Source organism: Piliocolobus tephrosceles, chromosome 3 (assembly GCF_002776525.5).
Source record: "Piliocolobus tephrosceles isolate RC106 chromosome 3, ASM277652v3, whole genome shotgun sequence".
NCBI classification, from domain to species: Eukaryota; Metazoa; Chordata; class Mammalia; order Primates; family Cercopithecidae; genus Piliocolobus; species Piliocolobus tephrosceles.
In genome coordinates this window covers 135,426,189-135,442,540 of record NC_045436.1, presented here as the reverse complement: position 1 = coordinate 135,442,540, position 16,352 = coordinate 135,426,189, and the positions used below count along the sequence as shown (strand labels likewise).

The 16,352-nt window shown below is 40.4% G+C and overlaps 1 protein-coding gene across 2 annotated transcripts in view; it reads right to left on the bottom strand.

The window, feature by feature from the left end:
• SCFD2 (sec1 family domain containing 2) overlaps positions 1-16,352 on the bottom strand; it is a 479,293-nt gene that overhangs the window by 65,644 nt on the left and 397,297 nt on the right. The gene's annotated exons all lie outside the window — the stretch shown is intronic.

Here is a 16,352-nt window from a genome sequence, read left to right as displayed (position 1 = left end):
TGGCAAGTGAAGGAAAAACTGAAAATCCTTGGCCAGTGAGGTTAGTTACTGGTTCATTCTGGATCCTGAAAATTCAAGGTTGGTCAAGGTAGCTTTAAGAAAGGAAAGGAAATTTTCTTATTATTCCAATAAAGTAGTTAAGAATTAAGCCGACGTTTAAATTTCACAAAGGTAGTGCTCATACATTGATTCACTCGACAAATATTTACTAAGTGCCTGCCATGTGACACTGTCCTAAACATGGGTCAGAACAGCAAGCAAAACATAAAAACCTCTGCCTGTATCATACTTCCTCTGCATTTCTTCACTGTGCCTAAAAATGATGAAAATAGTTACATTTATTGAGCACTTACTATGTGCCAAGTACTGTTGTAAGTACTTTATGTGTATTAATTCATTTACTCCTCAGAGCTGTTCTATGAAGTAGGTACTAGCATTATCCCCATTTCACAGATGAGAAAAATAAGGCAGAGAGGTTGAGTAACTTGCCTAAGGCCACACAGCCAGTCAATGACAGAACCATTATTGAACCCAGGCAGTCTGAGTCCAGAGCCCAGACTCCTAAATGTTATGTTTCTACTATTGCAGGAAATCAATACAAACGACTATGATAAAAAGTATAGTACAAACACAGTAAAATAGTCCAAATTTAAATAAATGCTAGGAGAAAGATCAGTTTAAATTATGACAAACCTACAAGTTACTTAGAAACTGCACTTTTATTACCTGCAAATACATACTGACACTAGGGTTAATCTGTAATATTAGAGGTCTCTACTGCTTGTTGTGATGAACACTTAAAATTAGATTCCAACTCAAGTGCCCTATAGCTAATAACTAACACTTAATGTCCTTAAAATAATTTTTTATTCTCTTAAGCAGGCTAAGCAGTTGCCATTACAATTTTATTGATTTTACTCTTTTGTTCAACAATCCTCACTCTCAATCTAGATCAAAGTAACCTAAATGAATAAGGTTTCACTGTGTTTCAAAGTCAACTCATCTTAAATATTGCTGGACTCGTCATTGGTGTTCAACAATATCCCAGTTCTCCTCTTCTGGTGTGTGGTAGGATTTTACTCTTCTCTGAATGAGGTAGGGATTGGGCAGTAAAACATGAGTGGCAGGGACATGTGCCATTTCTGAGCTGAAGCCTTTAAAAGCCAGTGTCTAATTGACCACTTCCGCTTTCACCTGCCTCAGTAACATGGAAGCCAGGGGACTTCTGGATGTCTGGCAGAACCCTCACAGACCTGAGGTGGACCCATAGCACAGCGAAGAAGCCAGCCATTGTTTTAAACTACTGAGATTCTGGGGTTGTTTGTTATTAGCACAACCTAATAGATACAAATGCCAACCCTCCACATTCTAGGTGAAAAAAAAACAATGAATAAAGGATCTATACAGCCAATTAGAAAGAAAATAGAAACAAACATTAATTGGCCATTATGATATTTTAGATATTTACATGTCATCACACCTAATCTTCTTGGTATTGGTAATACTGAGAAGTAGGTATTATTTCCATTTTATTTCTGTGGAAACTGATGTTCAGAATTGCTAGTAAGTGACAGAGATGAGTTTCCAGTCCAGGCTTGTCTGAATCTTGTGATTATGCTACGTTGTCTATAAAAAGCATATGTAACTAGATTACTCTAAGGGCCAAACATAGGAACACTAGGAGGGAAAGACATTCAGTCACAGCCATTCTCTAAAAGGAATAGGATGCTTACTATGTGTCAGGCATTGTGCTAGGAATCTCAGAGTGAACAAGACAGTTCTGTTGATGAGCTGACAATCTAGTGTGGGCAACAGACAAGTAAAGTGGCAATTTCAGTATGGTGTGATAAGAGCTATTTGACTAGGGTAAGGATGGGGTTAGACTTAAGAGTACACTCAAAGGAATGGAAGAAAGAAAAAATGAAAAAAAAAAAAAAAAAGCAGAGAAAGGAAAGCTAGGAAATAAATGAGGAATAACATCCAAACAGAGAAGCGCCATCAATGTCATCATCTCTTCCTGTCCAGATTTGCACACATTTGGTAAGAATATGCCACATGTTTCACCCCGGCACACATAACTATGGTAGCATGCTGCCACTGGCTGGTGACATCAAAGTCACCTGTGAAAATCAAGGGAAGAAGCTCTGCTCTGCTGTTAACAGCAGTCCCCAGCCCAGCTGGCTTAGGAATTCAAACCCAAGCCAGGAACATACATTCCCTCTAGGGCAGCTGGCACCCCCCAACTCAGAAGGACAGAAGGGCAATTTGCTTGCTAGTCTTCCTTGCTGGGCTATGACTCATGGTCACATTTATCAGAACTTTACTGTGTCTGACCTGCGAGCCACTCAATAAATGTTGATTGGTCGCCTGACAGAATGGACAGCTATGAGGGTGGAAAGGTGCCTAAGGAACCTCAGGTGCTGTAAAGCATCAAGAGGACTGAGCCCCTTTAAAGCCCAGCCAAGGACCCCAGAATGGCTGGGGCTAGTTCTGACTACACTCAGCATGTATTAATAGATCTGTATTCTCAGTTTCACAGGGAGATCCCTCCCACTTGGAAATGAAGAAATAAATGGCTCTCCTGAGTGGAAATGTCAGAGTAGGGGCTGCTAGGTCACAATGCAGGACCATGTGATCTAGAGAGAGAAATAAGTCCCACATTAGAAATTAAAGGCACGGTCCATATCTGGGCAGTTTAACAATCTAACTATAGAAGGGTTAATGCATAAGGTAGATTAGAAGATGACCTGGGAGGACTCTTGTAATCTAAGGATTCCAATTGCAGCTAGAAAGAGGAATGTAGCTGAAATGACAGGAAACATGAGCCACTGCTCCTGAGTGCAGATTTCAGAAGGGCACCCCTGTGTCCCTATTAAACTGATTTTTCTGAGGGCTCAGCCAGGGAACAATCTGTTTTGTGGTAATGGGCAAAGGGACTTCTTATTGTAGGACTAAGCACTTACAGGAGAAGACACAAACTGATAGAAAGTGCGGAAGGGATGAGCATTTTAAGGTAGAAACAGTAGACACTACCCTATGGGAGTAGGAATGAGCATGTTCTTTTGGGGAGGACTGGTTAAGACCCTTGGGTACACTCTTTCCACTGTTAGAAATGCCCTTCTGATCCTGTGCCTGGAAAACTCTCCTCTCTGATATAGCAGCTTAGGTGGCCCCTTTCCCATGACACCTCCCTTGATTCCCCCTGGTCCTAGATAGCAGTTTTACAGCCTAGGTTCTGAGCCCCTCTATCCAAGCCATAAAAAAACATGCTAAATCCTGGCACTCTTTTTTTCCTGCAGAAGAGAGGGTAGCCTCGCACCCCTTTTCAACACAGTTCCAGAAAGATCTTTTCAGCTGACAAAATTAATTAAGCACATATTAATCGAATACCTACTAGGTAGCAGGTAGTTTCTAGGGGATGTAATGGTGAACAAGACAATATACATACCTGTTTCATGGCTCTTACATTCTAGCTGAGGAGGCAGATAATGAACAAATAGATACGTAAGTAAATGTTAGAACGTAATAAGTACTAAAAATATAAACAAAGCAGTGCATGGCAGAGAGGATGGATAGCTTTTCTAACATTTATTTCTGCTTCTTTTGGTGGGTCTTTCTATATAACAGAGGGTGGAAAACGAAACACTCAACTTCTTGGACTCCTTGCCCAGGAGCTGAGACGCTCCCTTGGTAGTCTTAAGAAGATCCCAGAAATACAATGTTGAATCATCACCCCACTGCGTTAAACCTAACTGTCTTCATCACTGGACAGGGAGTATTGGGAAGCCAGACACTCACGCTGGTTCACTTATCTGGCACATAGAAGGCACATGCCAAATGCTTGTTGAATGAATGGCTCCATCTGAAACAGACTGCCTAGCTTAAACAGAGGGCCTGCCCTGATAGGGATGAGGGAAATTTACAAAGTTAGGATGTGGGCACAAGTTACCCACTGCACAGTGGGTGCTAAAAGGCCATGTTAATACTACAGGTTGAGTATCCCTTATCCAAAATGCTTAGAACCAGAAGTGCTTCAGATTTAAGATGTTTTGATTTGGGGTTTGGAATGTCTGCATGATACTTACTGGTTGAGCATCCTTAATCTGAAACTCTGAAATCTGAAATGCTCCAATGAGCATTTCCTTTGAGTATCATGCCAGAGCTTAAAATGTTTCAGAGTTTGGAGCATATTGAATTTAGGTTTGGGATGTTCAACCGGCGTATACTAATTAAAGAGAAGCTACTGCTGATTCTTTCCCAGGGCCAAGAGTTTGATGAAAATGGTATATGAAAGGAAAGATTTTTCTAGTGTCTATGTGTTGCAGGACTAGAGGATACAGAAAGTGGAGGAAAAGAAGTAAAATCTTGACTCTAGATGGTAGAAAGTTGATTGCCAAAGAAAAAGAAAGAGTGGGCAGAAGCTACAGAATATTTGGCAAAATATTAGCTTCTTAGTTTTTAGCCAAGGGACAAGGCGGAGAGTGGGTTGTGGGACATAACAGAGAAGTTGGAAAGTGATGTGCTAGTTTGAAAGAAGTTGAGAGTTCTGATTCCAGTGCCAATGTCATGCTAGAGGAACTGGGAGCTGATCTGGAGAGATGTGACTATCTTAGCTGGAAGTACTGACTTAGGAGAGGTAGAATCATGTGGCTATTAGGAGCAAGGCCTCCAGAGCCAGGGAGACTGTTATGAGTCCTGTTCTGCCATTCATTAGTTATGGGGGCCTGAGCAAGTTACCTGTCTTCCCTGGGCTTCATAAATTCAATATGAGTGATAAAAGTACCTCCTTCATAGGGTTGTTGGGGGAATAAACGAGTTACTCTATGGAAAGCCCTTGAAACAGTGCCTGACACTAAGAGAAAGGCAGCTTTGTTAAAGTTACCTTTAGGTAGCACTCTCAATGAATGACATCTCAGGAGAAGAAGTACAGAAGGGAGACAGACTAAGGTCCAGGGAGAAAGTATTTCACTCTACTTAATATAACTCAAAACAAGTGGGCTAGTGGCTTGGCCTTAGGAAATATTCTGAGCATTTTGATATGAGAATATTCCTCATCAAAATGGTATTTGCCTATATATGAAAGCTGATAGATAACTACGGATATGACCTATATAAATCTGCCATGGAAAGTAAAAGCAAAAAAAAAAAAAAAGTCATTAAGCACAAGGGAATTTGATACTACCCAAATTTGACTTTACCTTGATACTACTAAATAAAATCTTCTAAAATGGTAAAAAATAATTTAAACAAAACAAAGGTGTGGGAGTAGCCCAATGATTCAAGATGGCATGCCTGACACAAGAAGGCCAGCTACAGCCCCCAGCTTCTCTGGCACTAGTGTCAAGAGTATGCCTTACGGAATGTGCTGAATTCCAAACATCCCATATGAAAGAAACTGTTAGTAACTCATGCCTTAAAACAAAACAAAACAAAAATCCTGTTGAAGATAGACATTAAACTTATGCTAGGTATATGTTTTAGTTTGTTTTGTGCTGCTATAACAGAATATTTCAGACCGGGCAATTAATAAAGAACATCAATTTACTTCCGCATGGTTCTGGATGTTGGAAAGTCAATGTCAAAGTACCAGGTGAGGGCCTTCTTGCTGCATCTTCACAGGGCAGAACCAATTGTAGCTTCTCTTTAATTGATATATAGTATTAATCTGGCCTTCAAGCACTTACCATGCCGTGAGTAACTTGTGCCCATATCCTAACTTTGTGAATTTCCCTTATCCCTAACAGGAAGGGCAAGAGAAAACCAACTCCCTCCATAGAGCCCCTTTATAAGGGCACTTAATCCTCATTCATAGGGGAGGAGCTTTGTTGGTCTAATCACATCTTAAAGACCCCACCTCTTAATACTATTTTATTGGCAACACTTGAATTTTGGAGGGGACACATTCAAACCAAACGCTAGCATATTGGGCTGACATGAAGAGAGACCCTGAGCTCACCATGCAATGGCGCTGTATCACCCATCTTGGCTTCCTTGTTCTTCTCCCAACCCTTCAATGTGCCTAAAATAGAACCATGTGGGAGGGCTGAATTCGGACACATGGTATACCTTTATTTTTAGTCCATTAAAAACATTTGTTTACCAAACAATCACGTGAAATGAAACCCTAACTACAAGAGCTCCAGGATGTCAAAATGTTAAAAGTGCCAACAATTATTTAGCAGTCTTAGAAACCGACAAGGATAATAAGCACTAAAAATATTCTCAATGGGCTTTATTGAATGATAGATAATACTTGTAATCTTAAACACATTCTGTCTCTTTTAGTTGTATCTGGATTAATATAATTATATCATAAGACTTCTCAATATTTATTTTATGTCAGTGTGGACTAAGACTGAGAATTCTCTTGTTTCTTTATTCATACAAATTATGTATTACTGCTTATCTCATTTGACAAAAGATTTCCATACTGCAACGATGCTATTGAGTTCTATATCAAAAGGTCTGTGGTTGTGGGAGAAGACATTGAAATTATATTGCTTTTATAACAACCATGTCTTAGAAATGTTAAGTTCCTTCTTATGCCCAAATATCTGGGACTTAAGAGAAGAACCATGACACGTAGGGTTAAGGACTAAAGAAAGAGACCATAAGACAGAAAAGGATAATAGCTAACTATATTATTCAGTTCTTTAGAGCCCATGCCAGAGAACTGTGCAACACTGTAAAGAGATAGGTGTCATGACTCTTTTATTTAAAAGATTGAATTATCTATGCCTGTTGTTCTAATGACAAACTTATCATCTGAATTTTGCTCTCAAGGACAAAACTGCCTGGTCTCTCTTTTCACATGTTTAACATCATAGATAAGCTATTTCAACTTCCTAATTTAGTTTTAAATATATTTCAGTAAAGTGCCCGGGCACTGTTGCCTAATGCTTGATCAGAGACATCCCTCTGAGCAGAGTTATAGGTAGGTGAAGTAACCTCCAAGTCAACTGGTGGAAGGAGAAGGTGGCCTCCTTCTGATGTCCACTCCCTGCAGTCATTCAATGTCTTTGAGCTACTCAGAGATAACCAAACCTTCCATGTCCACCTAGCTGCAGATATTTCTTGACCAACCCCTGTATCAATAAGTAATGACTACATTAATAATATGGAATACTATGCGGTCACTAAAAAAGGTCTATAGAGTTATCTGAAGATAACTAAGACATATTAAGTGGAAGAAGCAAGCTGTGGAACAATATGCAGAATATTGTGTCATAATGCTTTAAAAAGCTCTATATACTTCTAAGCATTTCTTTGCAGATAAATTTGTATGTGAATACTTACAAAACAATGTAGAACACTACATCAAAACTGATGAAAGGGGTTACATATGGAAAGGGGTGAAATTAGAAAAAGAGACCTCAAGAGGGACTTGTGCTTTTATCTCTATTGTTTAAATTTCATGAGATCACATTCGCATGCTATAAGCATTATGAATCTTATTTAATTATATATTTAAATTATTTTTCTTTAGAGAACTAAAGGCGTAGCCCAGAAAATCTGGTTGGGATGCCTTGTTTTTATATCCCAGCCCACATCTCTCCCCCTCAACACATATATTTTAACTTAGTCTGGTAAAATAATTCCATATCCTTGTCATGGCAATGAGTATGAGGATGTTAACACTGACCTTTTCACAGATGTGTCTTTTTACATCAACACTTAGTGTTCATCCATGGGAAAATGAGAGGTACTTCTGCTAATGTCAAGGGCAAGACTCAAATTCAAAAAACATCACCACTACCAATAAACAAAACCAAAGGGACAGGATTCCTTATCAACAGAGAGTTACAGCTCCCAGTAGGACACTGCCTTCTCAGAGGCTTCAGTTATCAGATATTCCTGGGCATACTTTCCAAGTCATGAAAAATAATTTTACTGACTTTAAATTTAATTCTCTTTTTCTTTCTCCAACCTTTCTCATGAGAAAGACGCATGAGAATTTTAACGTTCCTTTCTCTTTTTTCAAGAAGGAATAATGAGTTTGGAATTTAGACATCAAACATTTTGGGGGGTTATATTCTTTTCTTTTCCCTTAATTAACTGATTTTAAAAAGCAAATGCTGCATCCTTTAAAAATAATCTTCTAACTGTTTTAGTTTTAGAAGAAAATAAAAGCACATGAATTTGGAATAAGTAACTATCATGGAAAAATGAAATAGGTCATTTGCAAAAAATTGAGACAATAAGACTCTTGCTTCAAAAGCATAGAAAATTATCACAGGTGGCTAATGAATCTCTTGGCATGGTACCAGGGATCTGCATTTTTAATACCACAGTTAGTTCTGATGGTTTGCCAGCTATGTTTTCCTTCTTGGTATAAAATGCATTTTCTAAAGCGGTGATTATCAGCCGTGAACGTCATAGGTTTATCTCAGAATGCCAAAAAGATCCTCAAGATCTCATAGGAAAAGATTCTAAAATTTTCCATTTAAAAAATAAACATATTCCATTGAGTGCTTTCAGAAGGATAGGAAATGGCATGTTTCAAAATTACCAAAGTATTCTAACTCTAAAAAGGTCAGGAATATTTACTCTTTACTTCTAAAAAAAAAAGTTTGATGAAAATACCTAAAATTCATAGTTCCTTCTTAAGCAAAGAGAAATGACTTACCATCATAACAACTATGATTATGGTCACAAACAATCACCATATTTTTATCTCCTTAACCAAAAATATTAATTATGTTTCTGCAGTTTACCATAATAAAGCCACTTATTTTAATTTCTAGAAAATCTTAAGCGTTAAAAGAAATAGGCTCTCATCTTTAAAAAATCCTCATTTACCAGGATTGGAAGCTACTAGAACAAAGGATTAGTGTTATTACTATTCAGGACTTACATTAGTGTTATTACATTGTTTTTCTTTGAGTCTTAGGTACTTATGGCTGGAAAGCTGGGAGGATCAGGAAAGTAGACATCAGAAGAAAAGGGTAACAATCTTTGGAATGAAATTGGCTGGGCATATCAACCTCAGCAGGCTCAAAGGCACTATCCTATTCTATTTTTGCATCCCTGTCCTGCTGACAGTTTCCAGCCCATGCAGGCTGCTCACTGTGCCCTGGTGGATGTGAGCGCTTTCATTCAGGCCATCTCAGGGACTCAGTTGTCAGAGCTGAGTTGGCTCTTGCACTGTTCTTACAGGCTTTCTTCTCCCTAATTACATATATTTGATCACTCAGCTAGAAAAAAGTATTGGCGAATTGCACTACAATAATCATTTCTCCCTTCAGCTCACCATCAAGAAATATATCTGCTGTAATGAACTCAAGATTCAGTGAAGGATGGCCATTCAGAAAGAGCTTTCCATTCATGGAGAAACTGACAGAAGCCAGGAGTCATTTCATTATTAAGAGTGAGCTCCAGCCTTCATAGGCTTATGGCAGGTGAAACTCAGGTTCCATCAGGCATTAGTACTGTAAAAATACCAATTCTCTACAAATTAATCTAGTAATTCAGTACAATTTCAATGAAAATCACAAAGTGAAATGTGTATGTATAATTTTACAAATTGATTCTAAGACACCTATGCGAGAGCATACGGTTAAGAAAAATCATGAAAAATGTGAAGAACAGACTCATTATACACATATAGTAATTAAGACAGGGTGGTATTGGCATAGGGATAGACACATTTAGATGAATGAGACAAAGCAGAGGGTCCACGAACAGTTCCACGCACATATGGAAACTTGATACACTACAAAGACGGCACTGAAATTCAGTAGAGGCAAAGATGAACTACTTAGCAAACAGTGTTTGCAAAATAAAATTTCATCCCTAGATTACAGATTTCATGGAAAATAATCCAGGTGTGTTAAATACCTAAATGTGAAAGGGCGAAAACTTTAAAATAAAAGAAAAAAAATTGAAAGATACCATGAACAGAGTGAAAAGGTAAGCCTTAAGCTAGTATAAGGTATTTGTAACACAAAACCAACAAAGGATTACATAAGCAAACAAAGAAATTAATAAGAAAATCAATTGGAAAAATGCAAACAACCAAGTAGAAAAATAGACAAAAAAAAAAAAAAAAAAAAGGCAGCAGGCAAATCCTAGAAGAAATCATGTGAATCACAAAAAATCACGTACAAAAAATTCTTTACACAGGATCAGGGAAGAGAGAATAACACAGATTTAAAGGTCTGATACTACCCAAGTCTATAAAGGGTACAGCAGAGGCTGGAACCCTGAGGTGGGAGAGTGCAGTGTTGTAAATAAAATAGAGGGATTAAACGAGATAAAGGCTATTACATGCCTGGAACACAGCAAGTGCTCTGTTAATGCGCTTTCTCTTCCCTCTTTTGTCCCCCTGGCGCATGGCTCTTAATCAGCAGAGCCACAGCTTTCCCAGCACTCTGACAAATGTCCATGAGCCCCCAAAGACTGGGAAGTCATGACAATGCAGCTGCGGCACCACAGAAGAAACAAGTAACTTCAGTTAAAGGGCCTGGACTCACAAGCTTGCAACTTTGGACAGATTCTTGAACTCTCAGCCTCAGTTTCCGCTTCTGTAAAGGGAGATAACTACAGTGACCTTAAGGTTATCTTGAAGATACCAATGAGCTAGTGAAAATGCAATTTAATCTGTACAGAACTAAACGAATGTAAGTCAGTGCTAACATTCTGTTCCTAGTGGGGACATGCCAAGTCTCTTTACTGCAACCAGTGGTTCACACTGGAAATGTTGTGCTAATTTCCAACTCCTACTTATATATATGGCTTGTTAACTCCAGAGGATGCAGCCATCAGCATAACCAACCAACAGAAGAACACACTGGATCCTCTCCTTTTCCTGGCAGTGTGTAGTCTTCATGGGGGTGGACAGGCTAGATTTAAAATGATGGGCGGATTGATTATTTTTCTGCATCTATTTCCAGGGTTGTACTGTATATTATCTTTCTCCCACATCCTGCCTTCTATTTTCTTCTCCCTACATGGGCTCTTTTAATACAAATTAATTAAAAGCAGGCATCTTAAGAGGTAGCTTAAGAAGACTCCTGCATCATCACAGGGAGTTAAAATTCTGAGCAAAAAGCCTTTTGGAGGAGAAGCATAGGACAGGCAGCCCCAAGACTGGACTGGATAGATGTTGCCAAGCCACTAACTCTCTGAGGGACCTGAGGCAAAGCCAGGTGACCTCACCGGTGCTCCACATTCTCACCATAAGTTCTTATAGGACACTCAAATACTCTCAAGACACCAGTTTACTATACACATGCACACACACATATTTTACATTTCATTCAAAGGGTAAAACATAGACTCCCCCTGTTTTATAAACCTACAAACATGTCTGAGCATTTTTTACATAAATATTTCACATAAATATTTTACATGAATACTTCTACTTAAAAGTCCATATTTTAACAGTGGCATCTTTTCCAATATGTACATTATGGAAGTGTGGTTGAGGCGCAGAGCCTAAGAGCTCAGGGACTGCATAGTCCTGTTCTTAATGGATGCATCACATTCATCTCCCACAGCCATTTGTAGCTTCAGCTGTTTCTAAAGCTTCAACTTTCCCTTTTGATGTCTGAGGTTCATTATTTTCATTTTTGACTTAACCAACAGGTGTTCTCTCTTGAACTCCTTCCTATATGGGCTGTCTTCCCTCAGGGTTCCCACGGACAGGAGAGTTTTTCCTACAGTGTTAGTGAGAGGCACAGAGAAATCAGTTCTTCCTGGTCCACTGGCTCTGCTGTCAGCACTGCAGTCTATTGTGACCATGCTGAAGTCTCAACGTTTCCCCCTTTTGAGAACATGCAGGGACAGAAGGGTGAACCACAAGGGCCAGACCTAATGCTCCAGGAAAACCATGAAAGAACAATCTTCCATCCTTTTATTTAGGGCTTAAGTAAGCCAGGCCTGTAACACCAAATTGTGAGAGGGCACAAGATGTTTTTGAACCTTGGTGCAGAATCCAGAAAGAACAGAAAGAAGTGCAGCCTCTGGGGAGAGGGTCTTGGGCTAGCCATGTGAAGCCTGACTTTATGTCAGGCCTCTCAGATGTGCTGTGTGAAGCTACCTGCAGGTCTACTCTAGGCAGAAGGGGTGGACCGACGGCACCAACAAACACATCTGTACACACAACAGGGCAGCAGACACTTGTGGACGGGGTATGAGACAAGATGAAGATGCCTTCAATTAAATTTGAGGACAAAAGAAGACTGCTCAGAGAGTGACACTAGCTTGGCAACAAAATATTTCAAAATATTAATGGATTTCACATACATGCATAAAATCACGTTTTTCTCACCTTATAACCCATTCCAGTAACTTAGGTATTGAGTTTTTAATGTTTGTGGATATTTGAAAAATTGAAAGAGGCAAAGTTAGACTTCTTGTCCCCAAGACTGGAAATATGTCCCTTGGTTGGGAGTTAGGTAGTGTTGAGTGCAGTTGGGGCGGAAGGAGAGGAGAGCTAATGGGAAAACAAAGTATAAGCAAATGTTCTACATTCCTGAGAAAAGGGGCCCTGCTCCGTAGCCATCTCTACAGCAAAGCCTTGGGGGAGAGAGAGAGAATGCTCAGACATGTTTGTAGGTTTACAGAACAAAAGGAATCTATGTTTCACCCTTTGAATGAAATGCAGGAAAGCAAAATACCTAGAGCAGAAATGGCTGTGTGATATGTCAGACAAGGTCATAGAGTTTTCTGTGGCCCTGCACTGCCTGTGGCTTATGTGGCATGGCTATAGGTGAAACCCAGAATGGACTCTCATGGTCCCCTGGGCTCCCTTCCTCAATGGCTGAAGAAGGCTTCTCTTGACCTAATGGAGTTCAAAGAGACTTGGGGGTATAGTGAACTGGACCCCAAAAGCCTTTCAAACAGGAACTAGGGGGCACCCACCAAGACCTTGTGGACTGACAGTGGAGGATCAATGAGACAAAATGTGTCATGGAGATACCTTCAGGACAGACAGCATTGGGGAACAGATACCAGCTCCTTATAGTCTTGGCCTCCAGATTAGACATGGCCCTGGAAAAAGGCGATGGGGGACCTGGAATTACATTACAGGTCAGCAATTACAGACAGCAATTCCTTCCCCCCACCTAGTGGAATGGGAGCACAACATGTAAATTAAAGGAATTAGAGAAAAACATTTAAAGTTGCATTTGTTATACACTCAAACATTTATCCTGAGACTGATGCCCACTGCACTGGTAAAATCAACCCATAATAGATGTGTTTAGTTTGGGACTAACACACTCTAAGAGGTGGCTTTGATTGATTGATTGATTCATTCATTAATTCTCTCCCTCCCTTTCTTCCTTCCTGACTCACCAAAGAGCCAGCCATTCTGCTGAGTATTAGCAATGTTTTTCTTTAACAAACTCCAAACACCTGTTTTCTGCCTTCAAGATTTAGAAGTTTGGCTAAGACATGGAGAAGCATAGAGAGACAGAAATAGAAACACTGACAACTAAATCTAATGCAATATGGTAAGGTCTATAACCAACATGCATACTACATTGTCTAAGAGCACAGAGGAAGGCTTGTTAACCTGAGACTGGGAAGTCTTTGAAAACTGACAACTCCAATCCTGCCAACCAGTACCCTCAGAAAGACTAACTTATGATTGGAAAGCTGTAATCGACTCAATTGTATTGAAAATTTGGGGGGATGTGTTGTGGCAGAAGCATCATCTGCATACTGACTATCTGTAGGATCCACCTAATTTTCCAGCCCCCTAGCAGTCAGGAAGAGTCATGTGATTAGTTCTTGCCAAGAGTCTGTAAGAAGTGATACTCCAAAAGCTTACACGAGATCCTCCAGCTCAGCTCTTCTTTCTGCACCATAGTGTCTGTGGAGACCTCAAGATGGTGCAGCTTTGAGCTGTCTGAGCCTCCACCAGCCTGGATCTTTCAGAAAATCTGTGAAACACAAACCTCACTGAGCCTCAATGAACATGCAAAATCAGCAAGAAATAAGGTCTTAATTGAATTAAGTCCTTGAACTTTCTGCAGCAGCAAAACTTAGACTATCCCAACTAAGGATGGTGTTGGAGGATATAAAAGGGAACTGGATTACAAAAAAGCATTTCAACGCTGTGCAGAGGAGAAGGCGCTCTGCCCCCAGGTGACCAGTATCTTAAGAACAAACTCCTGAAAGAGATGGTGGAGTGGCAGGTCACAGAGTGATATCTGTACATGGAGACGGTACCTAGAAATGGGCTCAGGTGCCAGGTTGGTAAGAGAAGCCTGGACTAGGGGCAGAAGACAGGAGGAAAGCAGGAAAGCCACATTTCTACTTTCTCTCTGTTTGTCTGTCTGAGTAGTAGCCCCAAAACACTCCCTACCCTATCCCCTCTCACACCCCCTATCCCCTCTCACACCCCCTATCCCCTCTCACACCCCCTATCCCCTCTCACACCTCTGCCCCAAATGGTCCCACGTGAGGCCCTGACAGTAACACAGCACCATCAGGCATCTTTCTAGGGGGAGGTCTAACGGCAGCTGTCCTCCCTTCTGCAGGCACCTGTGGTCTGCTCCAAGGGAATGAATAGCTTCAGACTTGGCACCTCAGACAGGCTGACAGCTCCTGAGAGAGAAAGCAAGTAAGTTCAACAAGGCCAGTTTAATGTTGCTCCGGAAAAAAGTTTATCTTCTCTCCCAGAAATAGTAAACATAAGCTTTAAAATGTTTCCATTATTACTGCAATAGTTAATTTTAAAATTTTAATTTCTTTTGAAATAGGCAGTAATCACACACGGGCAACACCTAGGTGACCCCAGCAGCATGGAGCTGCTGTGTGGATTGCTGAAGTCCCCTTTCTTTCCTGATATGTAACTCATGATTTAGTATGGAACAGAAAAGTTTATAGCATTGCAATCTGTTAGAGATAAGGGGACACATGTTAGAAACAGGTCCATTAGAAGAATGATGATCCTTTCATTCCCTAAATGTCACTTACCTTCTGCCCCACCTTTTCCTAGATAAAATATAGAAATCTTCACGTGACTGAACTATTCCTTGGGAAAGTCATCAAACAGAAGGGAACCAGTGATAAAATGAATGCTAACATCTTGAAATCTAGTAAAAGTATGTTTTTAGTAGCCACAGAGAGCAGAAGAGTGTTTATAACTTTAAAATGTCCCATAGGGCTAGCAACTTTCTCTGCTGGGTAGGGTGAACATAAAGGCTTGTTGGAAAAGTAGCAACAAACAAATAGCAGTAACAACAACTACAACACCTAGATGGCTCTGTTATCGGAGTATTTACAGAGGGCCTGGTAGTACTTGGTGCGTTACCTTGGGGGAGTTACTATCATTGTCTCCACATGGCAAATGAAACACTCTAAAAGCAGCCATTTAACTACAGTAGTTTCCAACTATAGAGTAAAGAATGTGTATCTAGGTTAGTTTGCTTTATACCCTATAGACCTGGTGTCAGTTTATGCCAATGACTGTGACTTGGACTAACATGAGATAGCAAGCCTCAAGTAGACCAAAAAGGGAAAGAGCCTCTACTATGTCTACATGATAGACAAGTTCACAGACAGCGCTGGATACCAACCCTGCCAGCTATGAATATTCCCCATCTAGGAACAAAGAAAACAGTTCAGGGAGGTTAGATCGCTCTCTAAAGTCATGCAACCCCTAAAGGTGGAGCAGGGAGTCAAGGCATCTTTTTAGCAATGCCCTGTGAATTCAGCTGCCTTCTTCAGGAGACAGGGATTGTGAGGAATGAATGAGAAGATGAACCTGAAACTGCTTTGTCAAGTGTCAACAGCTGCACAAGTGCGAAGAAGATGGTGGTAAAATCCCAGGAAAATTAATCATCAAGAAGATAATTACCGATAGACTTATATTAGAGTTTATCCAGAAAAACTACTTCATCCAAGCCAACAACAATGCCAGGACAGCATCGAAATGAAAAGGCTGGGCAGGAATATTTGATAAATAATAAGATTAGCAGTGTACAATAAAGGACAGATGGGCACTTGTTGATTCTTGTTTGGTGAAACAACATTTTGTAGTGGAGTGGCTGAGACGATGGACTCCTGAGCCAGGCTACCTGGGTTCAAATCCTGGTTCTGCCATCTACTAGCTATGTAACTGTGGGTGAGCTGCCTTACCTTTCTGTGCCTCTGCTCCCTCGTGGCAGATGGGGACATTCCAAGTACCCACGGCACGGGGTTGTTGTGATATTCATGGGCAGCACTGGGAGCAGTGCCTGGCATAGAGGCTGCCATCTAACCATGAGCTCCCACATCCATTTTCCATTCTTGACAGTTAACTTGCTTTCTGTCACCACAACCTCCTCTTCAGTGGCAGGTTGTCCCCAAGTCTTTGGTCTCTCACCTGCCTATGGAGGACTGGGCTCGATGGGTGGGAA